We start from the raw sequence: 23,097 nt of genomic DNA on the forward strand, positions 1-23,097 counted from the left end.
CTGGTCCTGTATTTTAATATTACTTCATCGTTTGGTGTTGATAATATTTTCCAAATACACATTTCCTCTGGTTGCAGACATCTGGCAGTCCAGGACATCTTTGGGTGCCCTAAGCACATCTCATCACTTGATTTATCTCCACATCACCTGTTCTGTGGTTTCTCATGTGCTCACAACTGCAAGAGTTTTAGAACTGTGTATGTATTTTTCCCCTTACTGACAGACCTGAAGTAGAACTTCAAAAGGGCACAGGCTACTACAATGCAAATTGTAAGAGCCAACAGAAAATATATATTTGGTACCAGACAACATAACATGATCTAGGAAAACTCTTACCCATACATTATAATGCAACTCATGGGTTGCTTAATATATAGGTATTAGATCTTGGACTAAAGGCCTGAGAGTAGCTCTCTGCTCATTTATTCCTAATTTAACCCTGCAGGAAGGAAAAAAAGCAAAACTAGGGGAACACACAAAGCAGAAATCCCCAGCACCCATAGGTAATGTACCTGGATAATGACAAAGTTATTAGATCTTAATTACCAAGCTCTAAAAATAGCTGCTATTCACACAGCAGACTGAAACAGCCATTCAGATCTGCCCATCAATTCTAGGTTTTAACTCAACAGAAAAATATAGAGATATTTATACACATATAGATCCATATCCAGCCAAACACATATGGATAGATGAATATATATTTAACTTAGGACAACATTCACTTCCTAAATCAAAAGAAAACTGCCCAAGTGTTCACTGCATTTTTTAACTCCCTTTATTGCCTTTTCTCCTCCTGCTTTTTCTCCCTGTCTTAGAAACTACCTGAGACTTATGCCTGGCAGCCAAAACTGAAGTGTAAATGGCTGTAGCCTGGCAAAGATCCAAAGAACTGAAAGCAGACTTTTACTTTTTTACTATAGCAGGTGCTGAATAGATTTGTCTGCACTCAATGACTGTAATGCCACCAACAACAATCAGGAAGATGTATTAAGGTTTCAGAAGCAAATGGATAAACATTCAGGTGCACTGCTACAAAACAGTATAAGTGGCAGGGTGCAAGAACTCTGTTTAAGTACTGGCTATTGTGTGAATAACACAATAGCACAGCATTAAATTTGGTATTAGCAATGTCAAATTTAAGAGCAGTTTTGAAACAAGTGGTTTTTAGTAATACATATCTACCCTATAGAATATTAACTTTATCACAACCAGTTATTTATATCTTCTACTTCAGCATTAAAGAGCAAAAATATTTCAAGAATGCATTTCAAAGAGTCTTTTTTTCCTCCTCCTATTATGGAGCTATGTCATGGGTTGGGTTGGAAGAGACCTTTAGGACCATTTATCCCATCTCCTTGCCATGGACAGGGACATCTTGCAGTAGATCAGGTTGCTCAAAGTCCCATACAAACTGAGCTTGAATTGATTCTTCCAATCATGAAGCACCCACGAATTCTCAGGGCATTCTCTTCTAGTGTCCTTCACCTTTGTAGTACTTTTATCTTTATTTGCAATCTAAATAGATCCCTTTTTCAGTTATTAAACAATGTAAGGGTGTAATTTAATTATACATTTAGATAACCCAGTGTTCTAGGAAAACACACACTTAAACTTATGTATTTTAAGGATTATTTTTTGTGGTTTTGCTTATCCTGAGCCCTGGGATTAAGAGAAGTGTTAAGTTAACACTCCATTGTACTTACACAAGTTTTCATGTTATTACATAAACTACATTACACAATATTTAATTCTATGCTATTTTAATACACATATAAGAATATATACAGAACATATATAGTAACATATGATTGCAATGAGATAGTAACCAAAATTCAAAGGTCCTCTTGATCTCTCAAGCCCTGTGAATGAACATTTTCAGTCCACTGGTAATGAATAAGCACTTATTACACTGCTTCCCTTCTCATGCTACCTTTGTTATAATCAAGTTCATTGAAGCCAAAATAACAATAATTACTTATTTTCTGTGTCCACCACATTGCTTACATATACATTTCATATAAGTCTGCTCATGCAGGTACCTGTTAGTACCACTATTACAGATTTTCAGGTGATTCTTTCTGAATTTGTTCCTCTTCCTAAAGAGTTTATTCTGTGTCCTTGGAATTAGAGCCACTCTCCACTACTAAGAAGCACCATCAGCCTATAGCAAATAACATTTATTTCCTGTTAAGAACTCACAGGGGTAATTTTGATTAAAAATTCCCTGCTGAAGACCAGAGATGAAGTGTATCTCCATGCAGTAACATCAAGTCTCACACTGTTACATCACAATCAAGATCTGGTTATTACTGTGTTAATCTTTTCTCAGTACGCATTGTTTTCCATTTGAGATCCCTGCAAATAAATTTCTTTTGCTTGCCCATTGTTAGATCTTAAAAGGCACCCTGCTTCCCAAACAGTGGGTGCTTAGCCCTTTCCAAAAACTAAGCCATTTTAAAGCATTTCATGCAGAATAAGTAGTGCTGGACAAAAAAAATTAAACAGCTTTTTCTGATCTCAAGACTAAACATTAACGTGACTTTTTCCTGAGAGAAGCTGCAATAAGAAGGGAACTTGATTAGTAAGAGGACTGGATGGGGGGGCAACCCAAGGGGACCTGAAGGTTTCTGATGAAGCTTTTTGGGAGTTGCACCTTTTTTTTCCTATCAAGTACAAAAGGACAGGGAAAGCCTTTGTAACGTTACTCTGTAAATTGTACATTTAATCTTTTAGGGTGAGCACTCTGGACATTGGGACAAAACCACACAATTTTGAAGAGATTTCTTCTTTTTTCCCCCATCTCAAAATTCAGTTGTCCTAAAATAAAGAAATGCATTAAACACACTATGGTCACTTCTGTACTTAGTTCTTAATTAGATGCTTCTACCAGTATGCAAAAGATCTGATAGAGACTTGAAAAACTGTAGATGAGAAATCAACATATAAAACTCTAGTAGTAGATTCCTGACCCAAACTTTTTTCTTGGTGTTTTTGTTGGTTGGGGTTTTTTTTATACTGTGACAAAATATTTAGAGTAGATATAAAAAATTTACTTGCATGCTTTAGGACCATTCATAGAAAAAAAAAACCAAAAAAACATGCATCAAGGAAATCTGACAAAGCTATTTGGAATTTTATTTTTTTTTTCAATTTACTCTATTTTAATTGTGAAGTTGGCAAGAAGATCCAGTATTATATAACCAAGGAGACAAATCACACAGGAGCATAAACACAGAATAGCTGAAGACAACAATTTTTGAGGCTGCCAAATGTTTGTCATGCTATTTTTAATAATCAACAAATGCATTAAGCTGTAACAACAGATAATGTGCAATAAGAGAGAGAAGAAAGTACACTGAATAAGTAGCTGACACAGTTCCACAGAAACTGAAGGAAATACCAAAGTCAGTCATTCATTCAGGAATAATTCAGATCCCAGAAGTGGAAGTGGCTTAGCCAGAGGAGGGCCAGAACATTTTTTTAGGGGTTGTAGCCCCCCTCTGGTGAGGGCATCTCCACAGTCTAAGAGAACTGGGTTTCTTCAGCCTGAAAAGGCCCTGAGGAAGCCTTATCTGGAGAAGGCTTCAAGCAGCCTAGACTATTGGAAGGTGGGAGGTTGGACTTAAATGGTCTTTAAAAGTATCTTTGAAGTCAAGCTTTCTATGACTCTATGATACACATGGCATTCCTGAAGAAACAAATTGAAGATGGAACAGACAAGCCAAAGAACGTAATTTCGGCATCACATTCAGGTTTTAAAGATGTTTATGCACATGATACCAGCACATCTTCATAGTTCTCCAGATACATGGCATAAGGCTACACCTTTGGGGGAAAAGTGCACATTTTGCTTAAACACCCTGGTCCAACTGAATTGACAAATATAAGCTATTGCATGCAGAGCCTAATATCACTGAGGCAGCTTTTCTGAGTACAAGACCACCATGCTTGTTTGCATCTTACTGCAGATTGCCCCTCTTCTAAAGCAGATGCTGAGTACTCACCATGGTTACAAACCTACCCAAAGCACACATGATATCAATAAAGGATGGATGTTTAGAGGAGCCCTGTACTGAGCTTTGTAGCAATCCCAGGCCTTTAGCCTGATTAGTCTGGAGGGCAGCATCTCCCAAGCTTTATGTGATATACTGTTGAAGTCAGAAGGCATCAGAAAGAGCAGTAAGAAGTGAATGGACACCCTTGTGAACACTGCTGGCGTTTTTATGCTCAAGGACTCTTGTCTCAAAGGTTGTGACTAAAGCCACCTTGCTGGTTTAGAAAACATCACAAAAGAGGAAAAAAACAAACAAGTTAGGAATTCTATGGCAGCTCTATATTGCTTTTCATTGTTCCTAAGCAATCTATCTGAATAAAAATGCATTGCATTAAAACTGCAGCAGAAAAAAAGGCAGAAAAAAACAAAGAATAAATCTCCAAAGATAGATACAGTGCATTGTCATAGTCTAGACAGTTTTGATCCAGCTAAGGCTGCTGAGTGATAATCCCTAAGAGGCACTTGTTTAATATTCAAGACAAATAAGCAGGGTGACTAAAGAGTATTTAAAAAAAAAAAAAAAAGCTTGAAGACGAGAATGCCTCCCTGGGGATAACTGCCAGGATTCATACATCTCTGAAATCTCTGAACAGTAAAGAATAAAAGAAATCTTCCATAAACTTCTTATATCTAGGATGACACCTGTAGTTCATTTGGGTTTGTCTAATTAAAATATCAATTAGTCTTTGCCATCCTATCAGCCTTCTGAAACACTTTAATCATAATACAAGCCCTGCTGTGATCCAAGTTGCTGTGTTTTATAAGATACATATTATTTGGGTTTTGCCTTTCCATATCCACTTTTTTTAAATACCCTGGCATTAATTCTAACCACATTTCACTTCCCAGAGTGCTCTACTTGGAGAAAGAGGCGACCTTTGGGTACTCTCAGAGAATTGCCCTTTAAAGCTAATCAGTTTGCTCTATCACTCACAGGACTAGCACCTGGAAACTCCATGAACTGAAGGTGGCACAGTCATGCCCCAGTCACCAGGCTTGCTCACCAGAAACAAAGAATGTGACATGCCAGGGAACTGGAGACTGCAAGAAGAAAACTTATCAGATAGCTGACAATGAAACAAGATGGTTGAGTCTGAAAGAAGAAAAGTAATTTATATCTCAAACTGAGAGATATTGTACAGCTTTGATACACTTTTCATTTGCTTCAGAGAGAAAAAAATCCTCCATTTTCATAGTAAAGGACTGAATTAGTAAGGAAACACTTGTCTGAGGAATTGTAATATTTCATACTCATCTCTCAGTTTATATAGGAATTCAGCTTAATGTCATCTTTCCATCCTTACAGAGCTCACTTTGGCCTACTTGCTGTGCCAGGGTTTCCTGGTAGGAAATACAAAGCTAACCCACTGCAAACTGTCATCTCTGAGGAGTCACTCACGACAGACACAGCTGGTCCAGGCTTCACATATCACTCACAGGACATCATCCTGAACTTCCATTTCAGGAAGACCCTGCAGGATGTAACCTGTACCAGCTTAATTCATCTGCTGTCCCTATTCCATCCTTTCATCAAATCTTCCAGCCTGGTTTCAACAGTGATGGAATCGCAAAATGGCTTGGGTTGGAAGAGACCATCCAGTTCCAACAACCCACCACTACCTCCACACACCCTCTAGGGTGCCACCCACTAGATCAGGTTGCCAAGGGCTTCATCTAACCTGGCCTTAAACACATCCAGGGATGAGTGATGGCACATCCACAGCTTCTCTGGTCAGCCTGTTGTAGTGCCTCACCACCCACTGAGTAAAGAATTTATTCCTAACCTCTAATCTAAATCTCCCCTCTTGTAGCTCGAAACCATTCCCCTTTGTCCTATCATTATCTGTCCATGTAAAAAGTCACTTATCCTCTTTTTTATAAACCCCAAGCTTTTTACCCATCAGAACCACCAAGTCTTTCTGCACAGGGCTGCTCCCATTAAGTTCTTCTCCCATTCTGTACTCATATCTAGGATTGCTGCCAATTCTGGGACAGTGGACTCTGTTTTTCAGGGAATATTACTGCACTCCCTCAGATTCTATGCATTTTACCAGCCACTTCTACCAGATTTCCAAGTCTTAAGAGAAATGTGGAAAATAAAAAAAAAGGCAACAATAAAAAGATTCACAGCCTTATCTGACAGCGAGAGGGAAAAAATATTTTCCCAGATGGAACTGGTATCTTCTCTCAGAAGCCCAGTTCTAGTCCAAATCAAAGTGCTGAAGAAGACCAAGCACTCTCTTGCATCAAGTATCATCCTGGCTTAAAAATTTATAAGTGCACCACTGTCACAGAACCCTCAATAATAAACCACCACACTGTTTCATAAGACTTTTAAATGAAGTGCTCAGATATACAAAGTTGCCACGGCTGGCTCTACAAAGACAAAAGAGAGAAGAGACTCAGCAAAAGTTCCCTCTTCCACACACAAATCTGCTGGGGAAACAGGATGAGGGCAACCAAGCTGTTCGTGCGGGGGGGCTGTACTTTATTCCTTAGCCAACTTCTGTAACACAGTCTCATCTGTTAGCAGCTCTTCTGTTTTTCTTGTTTGCACTTGTTGCTGGCACCTGTATGGAGAGCTTATAGAAACATCAGGGTATATCCACCTGTATCCTGTGTTCTAAAATTTGCCATACATTGCCTTTCACATATTTTATGGCACCCAGACATCCCTACAGATGGTTTTATAGTATTCTCAGAAAGAACAAATTCCAAAAGAGGTGGGAAATTTCCAAGAGCCCCCACCAGTATACCTGTGCTTTACACATCATACTCAAGTGTGCTAAACTGAAAGAACATGGAACATTTTTCAGGAAAAAAAATCTATTACTTCATGGAGGGAAGAGCCTATGTGTAGATAGTGATATATGTGCAGTTCAAATCCACTTTTTCTGAGGAATTTCATACCTTTTTAAATAAGCTTTGTAAAGTATCACTAGAAAATACATTTTTGTTCAGAAGACCTGCACCATGATATCAGATAAAAGTCTTCAGTGAACCACATCCCTGTCTCTTCATTATACAGTTCTCTCCATTACAGCTAAAGTTTAACAAATAGAAGCTGTGCCCATTATCCAGATGTAATGTGAACATTCTTCACAGCTCTGTACATAACAGTAATGCATCAGAATCTATTCAAGTGACTATCTAATAAAAAGAATGCGTTTGCTAAAATGTAGGCCAACAAGTCTCCCATTCTCTGTGAATTTTCAGCAGAAGTGCACTACTCCACAACCTGACACATTCTGAACTCACTGTTGGTGTTAACTGCAGGCTATGATGGTAACCAGGAGCAACATCTGCCACTTAAGTGAAGAAGCTACTGTAAGTTTAAGGATTAATCTATTTATTACTTTATTCCCCAAATCATCACCTCCATCTTATTTCTGCCACGGCAGTGCCATACCATCACAACCCAAATACTCTTTCCATCTCTCAAGGGCAAAAGAATGAAAGGACTGATTTATAAAAGATAGCTCTTCTGAGATACTTGTTGAATGTGTGTAGCAAAGCTGGACTACTCCATGCCAATCTACAATGAGAGAACTACAGTTTCCATCCTCACAATCTTGTAAAGCTTCCTTTTTCCTTCTTTTTAGTGACATGAAGCAGCTCCAGCAAACTGGGGCAAGGCTACAGCATATTTCTCAGCTCACTTTTCTAAGTCCTGCTATATAAAATATACTGCAAGATTTTGAATAAGAAAACCCCAAAACTTGAAAACGCAATTTACATTGCAATGTATGATTTATTATCTTGTCCTCTTAGCAGCTTTCTGTACTGGGAATCCAAGCCTGGGGATATATCTGCTCAGCCTCCCACAAAGAAGGAAATGTGAACATGCAGAGATTAACACTCTTCATTTTTCTTCTACATTAAACTTTCCATCACTGATTGTACTCTACTATTTGACTGATTTTCAAGATAAATAATTATCACTGTTAAAAAAATATTTGGGGAGAAAGGAAAATTTCCAGTAGCCTGAAGTTGCTGATTTAGAGATGGAAAAAAAAGAGAACTCTGGTGTTCCACTTTATCAGCTGTTCAAGCTTTCATCCTTCTAAAACACCACTTTATCAACACTTTCAATATTAACTATGTACAATTTTTCAACTCACCTTTTCTCTTCAAAGTTCCCTGACTGTAAGCCTAGACTGTAAGCCAATGCTTTCTCTTGGTGCATTCTTGAAAACACTCATGTTTTTACCATGTCAGGTTCCCCTCTCTTTTAAGACCAATGTGAGCTGCATTTTCATTCTCTCAAAAGAAGCTCCTTTTATAGTGAAGAAGATCCAAGCACTGCAGGTGCACCAAATAATATCTAGGGCTTTAGCAGTAGCCCAGGGCTTAAAAGCCTCTGTCTCTCTCTGACCTACTTTTCCCTCAACATGGAGTTTTTTGAGTCAGTAAGACCACAAAGACTCACCTGAGTAAAAAGGAAAAGCCTGGTTAAGACAGGTGAATTCAAGCTAGGGACAAAGCCAGGCACAAAACCTATGCTATGCAACAGGGAAAAAAAACCAAAAAAAAACCCAAAAAAAAACCCCAACAACAAAATGGACAAATCCCAAACCAAACACACACACACTGCACACCCAACGTGTGGCTGTCACACAGAATTCACAAGCCAACCATGTGCCCAGCAAGTGACAAGGCTACCCAAGGCCTGTCCTATTCATGACACCAGGAGATCACCACCACTCCCTTTGTCCACATAACAATCCCCTGTATTGCTTTTTTACCCTAATCAACATAAAATCAGCAAATTCTGGGTACTTATTCTGGTTGAGAGTTATTAAACAAGAAGATTTGATTGATTTCTGAGCTGTGTAATGTGGGGTTGATAGGGGCACATTAAATTAAGGATAATGTTTCCAGATTCATCCAGCTCTGCAAGTTAAAACAGTGCCAGGTATAAATAGAACTGTATCATTCTGAGTTTTCTTTTGCATTTTGCTCATTCTTTTGATATGAAAAGCTGCTACAATTCATTACCTTGGCAGAAGGCAATACTCTAAGGATGAAACAAGTAGTGATTTGAGGTGAGCTAAATCAGGATGGAAATATTTTACAACAGGAGAGCTGCAAGGAGCAAAAAAAGAGTAATTCTGCTATTAAAAAAGTTATTGCCAAAAACAATAACCTTTATGGAGTCATCATGCCTTTGATTTAGCAGAGCACAGAACTGAGGCTTCAGTCTGAGATACCAGTGCAATACTTAACAAAGACAAATGATGCTTTGCATGAGAAGATGCTTTTCTTATTACTTCACACATCAGCAGCCTAAACTTTTTCCACGTACTTTGGTTCATTAATTTTAAATATAATGACATTTAGGGGCCACAGTTCTCACAGGTGTAGGTATGTTTGCTGAATTCTGTAGACCTGGAGGATTTAAAACAAAGGAAAGCCAATTCTTACTATTTGCCTAAAAAAACCCTAACTCCTTTGAGAATAGCAGATGAATGGTGCCAGTGCTGTGCTCTTATGTTCTTAGCATAAAATGAAAACACAATCTTTTAATATTTGTCATACATACAGCTAAGTGACTTAGCATTGCAGTGCTAGATTACTTTTTCTTGAATACAAGAAAAGGTCAGAAGAATTCTTCTTATTGTACTACTTGATCTTTAATGAATAGATATTTTGTTCCTCTGAGGATCTAGCCCTAGGCTTTGACAAGAATGGAAACACGCACCATTTGCTGTCTGAGATAAATACTTAACATTTAATTGGTATTAATTGATATCATGCCAATAATAAGAAACAAAATCACACTCCTCATTGAGAGAGTTTAGAATGCTCAGTGTGCTTTGCATTTGACCTCTAGCTTCGTAATTAGAAAGCATTATAACTGTGGCAACCAAAGCACCATTTTTTTGGCAACACTAACATACTGCTGGCTTTTCATTGCTCTCTGTTGCATTACAGAAAGTCAGGTATTAAATTACTTTCTCCATCATAAGTCCTATCCCACTGCATTGCTTTTCATCTTTATTAATTGCCACATCTATATGGGCTGTACCTGAGTGGACATTGGGCAGGTCAGAGGAGCAGCAAGAAGAGGAAAGACCTGTTATGATAACTACGAGAGCTCTTAGAAAATAAGAAACAGAAAGGGACTTGGAATTATTATTTCTTTTTATCTTGAAAGGTACTGTCTCCTGCAATCTTCATAGCCAATAAAGAAAAACCAATTACTCACCATGTAGTCACTCACAAAATGAGTAACATGAAGGAATTTTCCTTTATAACTCTTTTATAACCCCCTATAATTATTTTCCCCAAACCTGTAGACTTCCTGGTACTACTGTACATTAAACGTCTGTCTCACTTTGAAATCTGTGCTCTTCATTGGGGGTTTCTGACATTTACAGGGTTGCTTCCACAAAAAACAGGGTACCAACTCCTGTCATTTCAGACAATGAGGAGGTACTCATCTACCATGTGCCAATCCTCATTTACAAAGCAGCTGGCAGTGAAAAGAGTGGCTGAAAGTGATTAATAGCTACCTGTCAGCAGCACACTCTGCCTACACCGGCTGCACCTCTGAGCTCCTAAATATTCCATAGAAACCCACGTTTGAACCACTTAGCTATTCTGCTATCACTGCATCAACCACACAGATGGTAAAAAAGGTTCTGGAGTTGACTGCCAAGAGACTGCTGAAAGTGCCCCAACAGTGGTGGAAAAATCCTAATAACTCCATGTAGATTGGCATGAGATGTGCACCAGACTGACAGCTTTGCAGACCTAGCCCACAAAACAGCGAGGACAACAGCTGTGCCATCTTCTCCATCCTGCCCCATCCACTCTTTTCCACTGCTGACCTGGAGGGACCACCAGCAGAAGCAAAGAAACATTTCATTTATTTTGGCATCTCTGATGAGGTTCCTAGCAAGGGCGCCAATTAGCACCAGGTTTCATCATATTTGTAAGGTGAAAATGTGTTTACTCAGAACTGGGCTGAGACCACCAGATTAATTTCGCATAGAGAGCTCAGCCACCAGGTGGTAACAACTTGCAACTGCTAATGACTTGGCTGGCTGTGAATCCTAGAGGTAAAATAGGAAAGGCTGCCTGTCCCACTGGTCCCTTGACATGCCCTGACCCCCACTAAAATTTTATAATGCGGAGGGAAAGCTGTACAGCTGTTGGGCACACCAGGACATGAGGAAGATACCTGTTCTCATACTACTTTGCTTTTCAGACTCACTTAGGGCTACATAATGTACCACATTTGAGAGAACCACTGTGAACATGCTGCAATCTCAGAGCTAAAGTAAAATCCCTTGTTTGTGTAGACTGCGAGGACAGCCTCCTGTCAAAAGTGATTTTTAGTGCTTTAACATGCATTTTGCACTGCTTTGGTACCAGGAGAATCTGCTGGACTAATGCTTCCTGCCCAAGGCTGTGAGGTGTCCATTTTGTTTTATTGAACACGATAAATATCTCCAAATGTTTCCTATCACAAATGTCCAAATAGCACAGAGGCACACTTAAAATAATTTTGTCTTACAGTTGAGAGTTCCACCCAAATTTTAAGAGAACAAATACCATTATAACCACTCTTACATCTGGAGCACAAGTAACATTAATTTGAAAAAAAAATTATTCTAAAATCTGTCCCTTAAAACTATGCTCAGCTCCTTATTAAGCACTACAGCAGAGAGATTCTCTTTGACTTCAAGAAAATAATCTAGCTTCTCATAAATAACTTCAACAATGCTGTATTTTGTAACCCTCTCAAACACCAGGCCACCAGAAGTACATGTGAAGCACTGCAAAATTGTCTGGTACTGTGTTTAACATCCTTTCTGCTCAGGTTTTCTTCACAGTGAGCGGTTGTGTACCTTTTTTTTTCTGACTAGGATGTTCAAACCACTTTATATGGTTTCCCAGTCATTTAAAAAGTACTTCAGCTCAAATTAGAAGAGGGATTAGTATAGCAATTTGTCCAGCTGAAGTGTAATGAGCTACATTTTTGAGTCTGAAATTTGTAGACCTAATCTACATTAAAACCTGCATTGTGGAGCTCCACAGGCAGATACCATCCTCTAATTTTGATACGGTTAAAAGAAAAAAAAAAAAAAGTCCCATACTTCATTTCATCCACCCACCCTAAAACCCTGCAAACACACCTGAACTTTAGCTCAGTAGCTTGGGCTAGGACATTCTCTCCTTCAAAGGCTCAGGGGATGAGGGAAGGGAGTGAGAAGGAGACAGACATCCCCTTCCTAAAATAAACTTACATGAACTTGGCTTCCACAGATAAAGCCTATGAACACTACTATCATGAGGGGAAGGTGTGTTGGTGGAAAAAAGAAACTAGAAGTTCAGAAAGTCCAAATGTAGTCTTCAAATCATAGCAATTCATTGGCTCTACCTGAGATGGGGTTAATTTTTTTCATAGCAGTGCACGTGGTGCTGTGTTTTGAATTTCTGATTGAGCTAGTGCTGAGAACACACCACTGCTTTGGCTGCTGCTGAGAAGTATTTGCACAGTATGAAGGGGTTTTTTAACTCCTCTCTCTCCCAGCAAGCAGGCCAGGGGTGGAAAGAAGTTGGCATGAGACACAGCCAAGACTGCTGACCTCAACAGGCCAAAGAAATATTCCATGTCATATAATGTCGTAGTCAACAATAAAATTCCTAAGCCTAAGAAGGCAGTTTTGGGAGGTGGTGATTCCTCAGAGACTGGCTGGACATCAGGCTGCTGATGGCCGTTGCATCACTTCTAGGCTTTTCTTGTTTCTCTTTCCCTGACTTATTAACTATCCTTACCCTGAATTTCCTAAATTTTGCCTTCTTCTCTTCAACATTCTGCTGAGGGGGGAGTGAGGGAACAACTTGGTGATGATGGCTTAACTGATGGCTGGGGTCAACCAAGCACAATCAACTATAACGAAGTATTCTTTAAAGCAGTGTCCATAGTACCATTGCAGCTATTTTCCTCCAATGAGTAAGGTTGAGGAGGAAATAAGGAAGCTGACATAGCACAGATAGTGCTGAATTTAGAGGCCAGCTTTAATAAAATATATTATTCAAATTAATGAGATTTAAGACAGTCATTTAAATTCAAGAACAGAAATGTAATAGCAGATGTTCAATGAACCCTTTTGTTGAAATGAGTTCGTGTGAAAGAGATGAGAGAAAAGTGGGAAAAGTATTCTGTATCAGAGAGGTATCCTCTGACCTATTCAGCAAGAAACCAGAAATTTTGCACATGTGTGGACACAGGTCAAAAATACACATATACGGGCCTGCAGCTGTAATGAAGAGGAACATCAAAGAAAATGCCTTATCTTTCCCACACACCTAACAAGCTCCTCAATTGATATTTACAGAGGGAAAAGCAGCACGAGTTACAGAGCAGGGCGAGCACACTTTTTGGGAGGTCACACCGAAAGGTTACAGTGGTTTCACACTGCCAGGGTAGTCATGGAACCACAGCTCTTGCAGGACCAGGGGCAGGTAACAAAACCAATCCATGGCGCACTGATGATACCACTCCTAAAGGCTGAGAAAAATACATTCAAACCTGTAGGGGGGAGGTTTATATTTTGAACTTGTGTGTGTTTATACTACACCGACCACTGTTACTCAAGCCTTGGTTTTATTATCAAGCCTTCTGATCGCATAGACCTCTAAAAAACCCAAGAAATGAAAGTGGCCCTACTTGTCTTTATACTTCACCCCAATCAACCAACATGAGGTCAAATTCCAGTAAATCAAAATCTTCTGTAGCAACCAAGCCTTGTACTCATGCCATGTCCTTTTTTCAGTAGGATTGTCTTTCAGATTACTAAGGATACAATAATAGTGAGAAAATGGCTAACATACAGGGGTGCTGGGACAGATTATCCCACAGATAGTGATGAACATATATTGGAGAGATGGATATGCTAAGTTTTATGAGGAAATTGTCCAAAACCCTAAACTAATTAGGAAACCTGTGGTTTCATTGAGAAATAATTAAGCTAACCAGTTAAAAGAAAAGACCAAGAAAAACAAAAAGATCACAAAACCCATTTAGTAGAGTGCTGCAAAAAAAGCAGAATTCCACCCAGAAAGAAACTGAAAAACTGAGTTGCAGTACACACAATAACTCTTCCTTTTTCTTCCCTAATTTGTATTCTTCCTTCTGCCAGCTATATGGGGGTTTTAATCAATGACTTAATTGAATCTTCTATAATAATATTACCACATTCCATGCTAATTTTGCAAGGAAGGCCACAACTATATCAAGGGCTGTGTGCAGTTATCGCTGCCATCATTTGAGTTTATCCAGCCTACAGCATTAATAATGGAGATAAACTTAACCAAGAGCCATAATTCCTTCATCTGCTGCACCAAAGCAAATGGTGTTTACAGTTTGTCTGGAGCATTAATACAGTAAAAATGTCAAGTGCAGAGTTTTCTTCCAATCAAAACAGGAAAAAAAAGCCTTCTATTTTTAATTACTCTTTTGTATCTGATTTAAAAACAGAACTAGAAATCCTTCTGGAAACAGCATCAGTCTAATAAAACAACCAAACACCCTTAACAGCCATTGTCTTCAATCCATCTCATGGTATCCAAACCAGCCTCTCCAACATTTTTCACTTTTACTTTGAATAGCAAAATAGCCCACTGATGAAAGAGAATTTATCCAGTTATTATAAGCAAAGAAGCTTTAACTTCCTTTAGATTTCCACTAACAAGATATAAAATGACACTTCCTGGACACATCACCAGCACAATAGGGCCTCCATTGATTTTCAGATCATGTTCTTTAGCCTGAGATGATTCTCCTGTGGATTCTGCTTCCCAGCAGGAAAAAAATTGCCTTTTCTATGTTTGAATTCAATCTATTAATGCATCCCTTGCTGTAGACAGTGTCTTTTTCCTTCTTTCCCTCTGTAGTTGATGTGTCTACACCTTGCTGGCATGGGGTCCTAATGGATCCCAGGGTTAGATGTCAAGGTACAGAAACCAAAAATGAAATTGCTCAGCTTGGGAATCAATAAAAAGGAGACTCTTAATCTTTCTGAGGGTGAAATGGGCAACCAATGAGGCGTGATAAGTGTGTTCAACCTTATGCTAAAGCTATAAATAGAGTATCAAATCCAAAAGAAGTTACACACCTAAACTAAGACAAAGTTAATATTGTTGTTCAGCTTGCACTAATGCCATCAGGAAATGCCATTAATGCCATCACAGCTGGAGGAACAGATACTGTTCCTCTTCTGTCATTAGGAAGGTTTCTCTGGTGCAATGCTGACATCATCTCTTTGCCATATAATTTAAAAGGCTAAGAGACATCCAAATTACTTCTGAGGTAAGGTTCACAGATCAGGATAAATTAACTTTGGTCATATGTCTGCATTTAGCTGTGATTACAAATTCAATCTGGGAAAAACTAACAGCAATACAACTCTTGGAGATATTTCCTGCTTTTTCCCACAGCCTTCACTTGAATTTGAAAGTACAGGAAATTAGCTTTGTATTGTGCAGTCTTTGGCTTGCAGGAAAGGATGAACTTGAAGAAACATTTCAAGTTTGCAATACCAAAATAGCTGTATAAAAATACAACACCTGATATCTTGCACCACCCAGTACAGAGTAATGGGATACTTAACAGCCAACAGTTACAGAGCTTAGATCACTGCAAGATGAAAAAGGGAAAGTTAAAAAGGCACAAAAATAATTGCACAGCTCAATTTTTACTGATCTATCTTTGTCCTAGACATGAAATACAACTGTGTGACATTTCTGACAGGAACTAACTCAGTGACAAAATGAGAAAGTAACTTGACAGCTAAAGAAACACATTCTGATAACAGACACTACACACACTGAAAAAAAGCTCTCAACTGTGAGCCCTACAACATGCACCCATCTGTAAATTCACTCTTCTGTGCAAGGGTGTAGAAGAACATCAGCACCTGGACCAGGGGGTTGAACCAACCTTCATTCCCCATAAAGAATAGTTGTTTAAAGACATAGCACACACACAATCCACGAGTCCATCTTTCTCTATCTTGGTCTCCAATTCTTCTGGCACACTGCAGCCCCAGGTGATCTACATGTTCCCCTTTACCAACTGGGGGACAAGATCTACTGCAGCATCAATAGTCATCTGCTACAGTCAAGTGTCACAGGCTTAATTCTGGGGGGGATAAAGGGAAGATCACATCCATATGGACACCCAGGGACAGTTTACAAGTATTCACAGAAATGAACTGACAGCTCTTTCCTTTATCTCAACATTTAATGACACCAAAACTCATGCCAACCAATGGGGAACTGTATGCATTGTTGTTTTCCACAGAACATTTAAAACAGTACACAGCTAACAGAGACCAAAACATCAGGTTTTATCTCTAGGAGTTGCATCCCTACTCGCATTTTTAGAGAGAATGAGAAGTTAGGGGGACTCAACTAGCAATTTGATAGACAGATCTTAAGGATGTTTTGGGGGCACATTTCTACCTCCCTGGCAAGTTTGGCAAAGAGGTGATTGCAAACCATCCATCAAGAAAAGCCAACCATTCCCTCACCTGCTTCTCTTACTTTAAGTATCACTGCCACCAAGATGAGGAAAAAATTCAGCTCAAGGCCTTATCATCCAGTTTCTACCTCACACCTGAACAGTTCTGCTTCCAAGCATCCCATCTACTCAAAAAGTTAAATGTAGCAGGTCACTAAAAAAAAAAATGCCCTGAATTAACTTATAGGAGACAGATTTTGCATTTTCCTAGAGGAAGACAAGCTTCTTGTCAATTTTTTTTGTGAAGCGCTGAGTTTCTTAAAACAAAATATCTTCATCACCTTGAAATTGCCTTCCTTATAAACATGTGAATATGGTGCAATGGTCTCTACATGGAATTGAGTGATTTGCAAAGCCTTTAGTTTCCTCAGCCCTCCACCCATCATTAGCAGTCCTTTACCACCTGCCAAACCTTCTTCCAGGTATAACAGGGTATCCCTGCAGGGTGTCTGTCTCTGGCCCTGGAGAGGTAGCTCTGACCTCTTCAAAGGCCTGCTTAGAGGAATCCTGTACTTTAAGGCTCCAGAAGAGAAGGGGGTCCAAGAGGACTGGTCCTGGAAACTGAAGACAGAGAAGGTGGAATTTCTGCGCACCTTCTTCTGCCCTAATCTACTGCTGAGGGTGGCCCTCAGCAATCCCAGACTTAGGAGGTAAGAGAAGAAAGCTGGAGAAAAGAGTCGAAAGCTGGAGAAGAGTCTTCACAAAACTACATAACTCAGTTGAAGTGTATTGTATTATTCGCATCAGATGATTAATTTACCATATCCATACATGATATATTATTGACACTTAACTAGGGCATCTATGACCTGTTAGAGGGGATATTTGCCATACAGCTCTGTTGGCCAAACACCTGCTGAGCCAAGACAATCCCCATTTTGGCTGGGACAGTGCAGGGAACCCTGCACACAGCAGGAACCCTGCAACAATGACTTGGTCAATTGATTCAATCTGAGCTGTGACCAGCAGGTGTCTTTTCAGTGTGCTTTGAACAGCTCTCCATGAATCCCTGTGATTCACAGGAGCTGGAAGTTTGGCACATCAGTTTGGTCATACATCAGTGTGTCAGGATTTTCTAATGCAAGATGCAAGTATTTTAAGCTCTCAGAAGTAGCAGCTCCCCACATGCTTCAAAATCAGGTATCTCCTCGGGAGATCTCTCAAAAATTTACAAAATCAAAGACAAGAGGAATGTACTCATTTGAGTTGGCTTTGATGAGGCAAATGAAACCCGGTTTCATTTGTGGCTTTTCCTCCCTGTTTAACGAGTGAAGGATCAGAGGAGCGCTGCCATAGCAGCCAACTCTTGCCGCAAACTGTCACTGGGCATCTGGAAAATAGATTTGATTACATTGGGCTTTCAAAGAAGCAAAACACTGGTATATCTCTCTCACATTCTTCTAACATGCAGTTTGTCAGATTTGCTAAGAGGCTCAGGGTAAATACCTGACTATGAAGAGGGCTCATGGCATTTCACCTCATTCCTGGAGTTTACTGAAGATTTTCTAGATCCCCATGACACAGCCTTTCTATTCAAGCCTATATAAGCATTTAACATGCACGAACACAGAAAACATAGCTCTTCAGTGAACTGCCAGGAAATTCGACTGCACAAATTTGTTGCTCATAGCAGCACATTACAAAAAAGAAAAAGTAACTTTTAAAGCAACATGACTTTAAAAATACCAGCAATATACATACCACCATCCTCAGAATTTGGAATATCTGATTGAAATTACTGTGCCTAAAATGGGGTTATTTGGAATTGTCATTAAAAATAATGACATATTTAACCTCTGCAGATTTCTAATGAGAACACTTCCAGCAAAAGGAGCCACTGTATTCTCAGTCCCAAAGCAATATCAAAATCCCAGAAGCAAACCAAGTTCACACTCTAACTCCAAATTCTTTCATTTACACAATTGTCTGTCTTACACTTTAGTCTGATAAATTTGGTGCCTCTGTAAAGGCACCACTTAAAAATATTTGTTTTTTCTATACAAAAAAGACCTTGCATATGATACACCAACAATTTTGCAAATGGCAAAACCCAGCACATAGTTTGAAACAGAAACAAGAATGTACCATTATTTAGCAAGGTAACAACACAGAAGAAATGGCTCAACTATCCAGAGCCACAACTGATGTTAAATATCTTTTGTGGATGGATCAGTAAACACCTGCCACATCAAAGGACAAATTGATGCCTACTCATTAAAGATCCAAATGAGACATAACCACAGAGGTATCTTTATCTCACGTATTTTTGATTTTTTTAAAAATCATTCTTCATAAATGCAATTCTACTAGCAAAAATAAGCACTGTACTAAACTAAGTTTGACTGTTGCTCAAATGCAAATCATTATGGTCTGTAGTTTAGTGACGTCCTCAAAGCATTTGCAAATACCTTCTTATCTGAATTAGGTATCTCCCACAAAAAATGAGGAAGTTGTCCAGGAAGAATTGGCAGCCTCTCAGTAGCAATGTACACCTTTGCACCATCACATATTTGACCTTTTTTATTAAACTGCCAAATGCTAGAGTGCCTTCACGAGAGGAACATGGCACTGGAGCAAAGTCCAGCAGAAGGGAGCTGCAGTGAGGTAAGAAGTTTTACTGATCACATTAAGCCCTCTGAAGGGTTAGCATCAAAATACTTCACAAGAGAGCAAGCATGGCAGTATTTTATGAGCAAGGTGCCACTGAACTTGCAGCAGTAATTTACAGTATACACTTCTCTGAGCACAGCCATCATCTGTAGGCTCAATAAACAACCCATTACTCAGGATCAGCTCAAGGCTTCTAGAGGCAGATGTGTCCTTCTGAGGAAACTCTTCATCCTTGAGGAGCTCAGATTCAGCTTTGCCACAGAGAGAGGGGGAAAGTCAGAGGGGGCTGGCAACATCCAGGGGCCACCAAGGAACTGGAAGTAGCTGAAGCCAGCAGAAAGGGTACAAGACTGGAAACAAAAGTCCCAAAATACAGGACTGCTGCTCAAGATATGAAGACTCTGGGCATCTAGTGACCACTGATGTCCCCAGCAACAGCAGTCCTAAGCACTAAACTGGCATTCCAGGCCCTGACATTGGCAAAGGTCATGCCAGAAGAAGATGCAGGGTTTCTGTGCAACTCTGACCCTGCCCTTACTATTCCCCTTCTGTACCAGTAGGCATTTTGGTCCTCTATTTTCTCAAATGAGGATTATACCCAGGTGCATTTCAGATCTCCATTTAATGCAGCTCTTCAATTCCACTGGGGAAAGAAAAACCAAGCCAAAAATCTTTACCTTGACGAGCAAGGGCTTGTAATCTTACAAGTAATCATTTCTTCTATCTCAGACGCCAAGCACAAGCAGCACTGAACCACAGACTCTGAAATACACAAGCCTAAGGAATCAGAGGGCTTTGGGGAGACATATTCCTCATGAAATTGTCATCTTCAAGTTTGGCTCTAACTCCAGCTTACAGTTTAAGATTTAGGTAGTCTTGCTATTCATTCAAAATACATCTGTGGCTTGATATGAGCCACTGCCCAAAACACACTGAAAAGCACTATCTGGAGTATCACTATAAATACAGCCAGAAGTATTTCCACCAACACAAAAGGCTGAAAATATCCTTGAGGTTACAGTTTCCATAACTAACTGAATCGCATCAGCAATCTTATTTATAAGCTGGGAAAGGATTTAGAAACACTTGACCTTCAGGAGTCAAAGAAGGATGCAGCTGTCCTCGTTACCATTTGAAACTTCACTGCCACTTGCTGAAGCAGATTTAATGCATCCTCCCAGCTTATCAGCAGAAATGGTAAATAGTCCACATTAATCAGCACATAACCATCTCATCTTTTTGGAGATGAATGTCCATTAGGGAATCAAAAGCAGATAAAGCAGAATTTCAGTATCTTGAAGCTTCTGCTCTGACTCTGCCTGAATTATCCTTGGGTTCCTCACAGAACAAGGGTGGAGGAAGCGATTTATTTTCCAAGATATACCCATTAAGAAACAAGACAATAGATTTCCATTGTCTTATCTAGTTTTTTAAAGCACATAAGGGCAGGCAGATGCCAATAGGACAACTCAGTGTTTCCTGGATTTCCAGCAAGCAAATCCTGCTCTACACTCTGCACTTTCAGATCAGAGCAGCTGAAGGTGCTTTTAGGCAAGTTAAGTGAGAAAATAAAAAAAATAGACATCACCAGTTTTTAGTCCATGTCCTTTTGAAATAATTTGAAAACTGTTGTAATTCCCAATTCTCAAAATTAGCTGAGGTTTAGAACACAACCAGCCTGGATGTGGTACACAAGCCATTATCAAAGTTGCAGTAATTCTTCATGTAACAACTGGTGAGATTCTCAGAGACTTTGCACTGGGATCAGGGCAAATACCTATAATGCAAACATGTTACAGTGGAATTTTTTCCCTGATTATATGACTTTTGGCTTAAATAGTATTTCATCAAGAAGCATTTTCCAACAACTACACTTTTTCAGCAAACTTGGTGCAGGAATAAAATACTGAATTAGCCAGGAAGCATCTGGAAAACCATGGACTTCAGTTCCTTGTATCTCACAGGATTTCGTTTTCAAAGGACTACAGAATACACCTTTCCACATTAAAAAAATACCTTTACTATATATTTTGGCTTCTCTCCCTGCACCTGATAACATGCTGTAATTCTTATACCCCTGCCATCTCATGTAAGAAAAACCCAGATAAACTCAGATGAAATCCTTCAGACTGAAATATTTTTAAGACCCATAATGAAGTAGAAAAACATGGAAGAAGAAAGCCTGAAAATAAAAAGACCAGCTGTGTATATTTTGTGTAGAACCATACTCTTACTTCAACCACCACTCACTGCTTCCCAGGTTCTAAGCAAACTGCAAAGAGCCAAATTCTAAAGAAAGTTGTATTCAGTGAAATTGTGGAGCCACTCAGCATTCAGAGCAGCAACATGTTAATTCCTTCCATGCAAGGAGATGTTTTGAATGCAGTAAGTAGCTGGATTCTTTCATTAAATCCAAACTAGTAAAGTTCTTTTCCACAGAGATTCATTACAACACACATCACAACTATTGCAACATTTCTGGATAGGAACAAGATGATTTTGTGTCCTCTCAGAGGGGAAGAGCAGTTACTGAAGAAGGTCACAGTGTAAGAAATTCTCTGAAAGGTCTAACAGCATGTAAGGCTAGTTACCCAGGATTCTTCAAAAAGATACAATATACCACTCTTAAAAATGTTCCTTTCTAACTGATGTTCTGAACAGGAAGAACAGAGACCTATGTCAAAAAAAAAAATAAATTAATAAATCACTTGTTCTCTCAGACTGAGTCTACTCTGAGGAGGCTGACATCATGCAAATCCATCCAGAAACACAATAAAGCCACATGAACTAACACTGATCTTACAACATATTGTACATAAGTATACACAGTACATATTGAGAAAAGTGTTTTATGAATGCCCTTTTCCTTCCAGTGGGAAACAACCATGCTTTGCATAGAAAGCTTTTCTGGAAAAGACTGTTCTGTCATTTATAAATGACTTTCCTAGGAAAAAAATGCCATCTCAATCTCCAGCTTGTAATTAGCAATTTCAATTTCTATAGGTAAATTTATTTGGAAATTATAAACCTCCAGACTGATTACACCTGAGAAAGGACCAATCCAATACCAACTGCTTCACTCCACCACTGTGAATCCAGGCACTGAAATACTCAGGAGCATAAGCCTGGGGCAAACAGCATTTGTGGTGCTGCATGCACAAGCAGCTGGCACACTAGAAGGAAGCAGCACCTAGAAGAGTGACAAATTTAGCCAGGTACATTCAGAAATTAAAACTGCTGCTCTTGGAAGAAAGCTAAGTTGCTTTCAGAGTTTACTTTGTGCATTTGTGAGGATATTCCTTGGGTTTTGTGGGTTTTATCTGTCACTGCTGGTGAAACAGGGCACACCAAGTAGGAAATTGGTTTGGTTTCACTCCTCTGTATTTAACAGCCTCAACACACAGGGAAGTCTGTCAATAATCAAATGGTCTGGCATAGAAGTAACTGCTTTTACTTCCTTCCTTCAAGCAGAGCTGCGCAGCAGAACAGGCAAGTGGGACATGGCAGAAGCTGCATTCTCTTCCCTTTGGGAGGAATTCTGCCTCCCTACAGGAACTGCCAGAAGCATCCCAACACACACTGCTTCCATGTGAAGGGCTTTGCTTTAGAGCCACCATCACCCAGTCTCCTAACAGATGAATACAGCCTGAAAAAAATTATTCATTGAAAGCAATTTATCCAACAAATATTGATTATTCATTGAAAGCAATTTATCCAACAAATATTGATATTTACTCAAAATTCCTTTCAGCAGTTCATTGTTTGACCAGCTCCACAGACTATCCATCAAATAACTCTTTCAACAGTTTTTTCACAGCTCCTGAATGCCTGCTTAGGAATAATGACTTTTATTATTTCACAAGCACATCTGTCAAGGTGTATTTTGTCTCCACCT

Source organism: Motacilla alba, chromosome 1 (assembly GCF_015832195.1).
Source record: "Motacilla alba alba isolate MOTALB_02 chromosome 1, Motacilla_alba_V1.0_pri, whole genome shotgun sequence".
NCBI classification, from domain to species: Eukaryota; Metazoa; Chordata; class Aves; order Passeriformes; family Motacillidae; genus Motacilla; species Motacilla alba.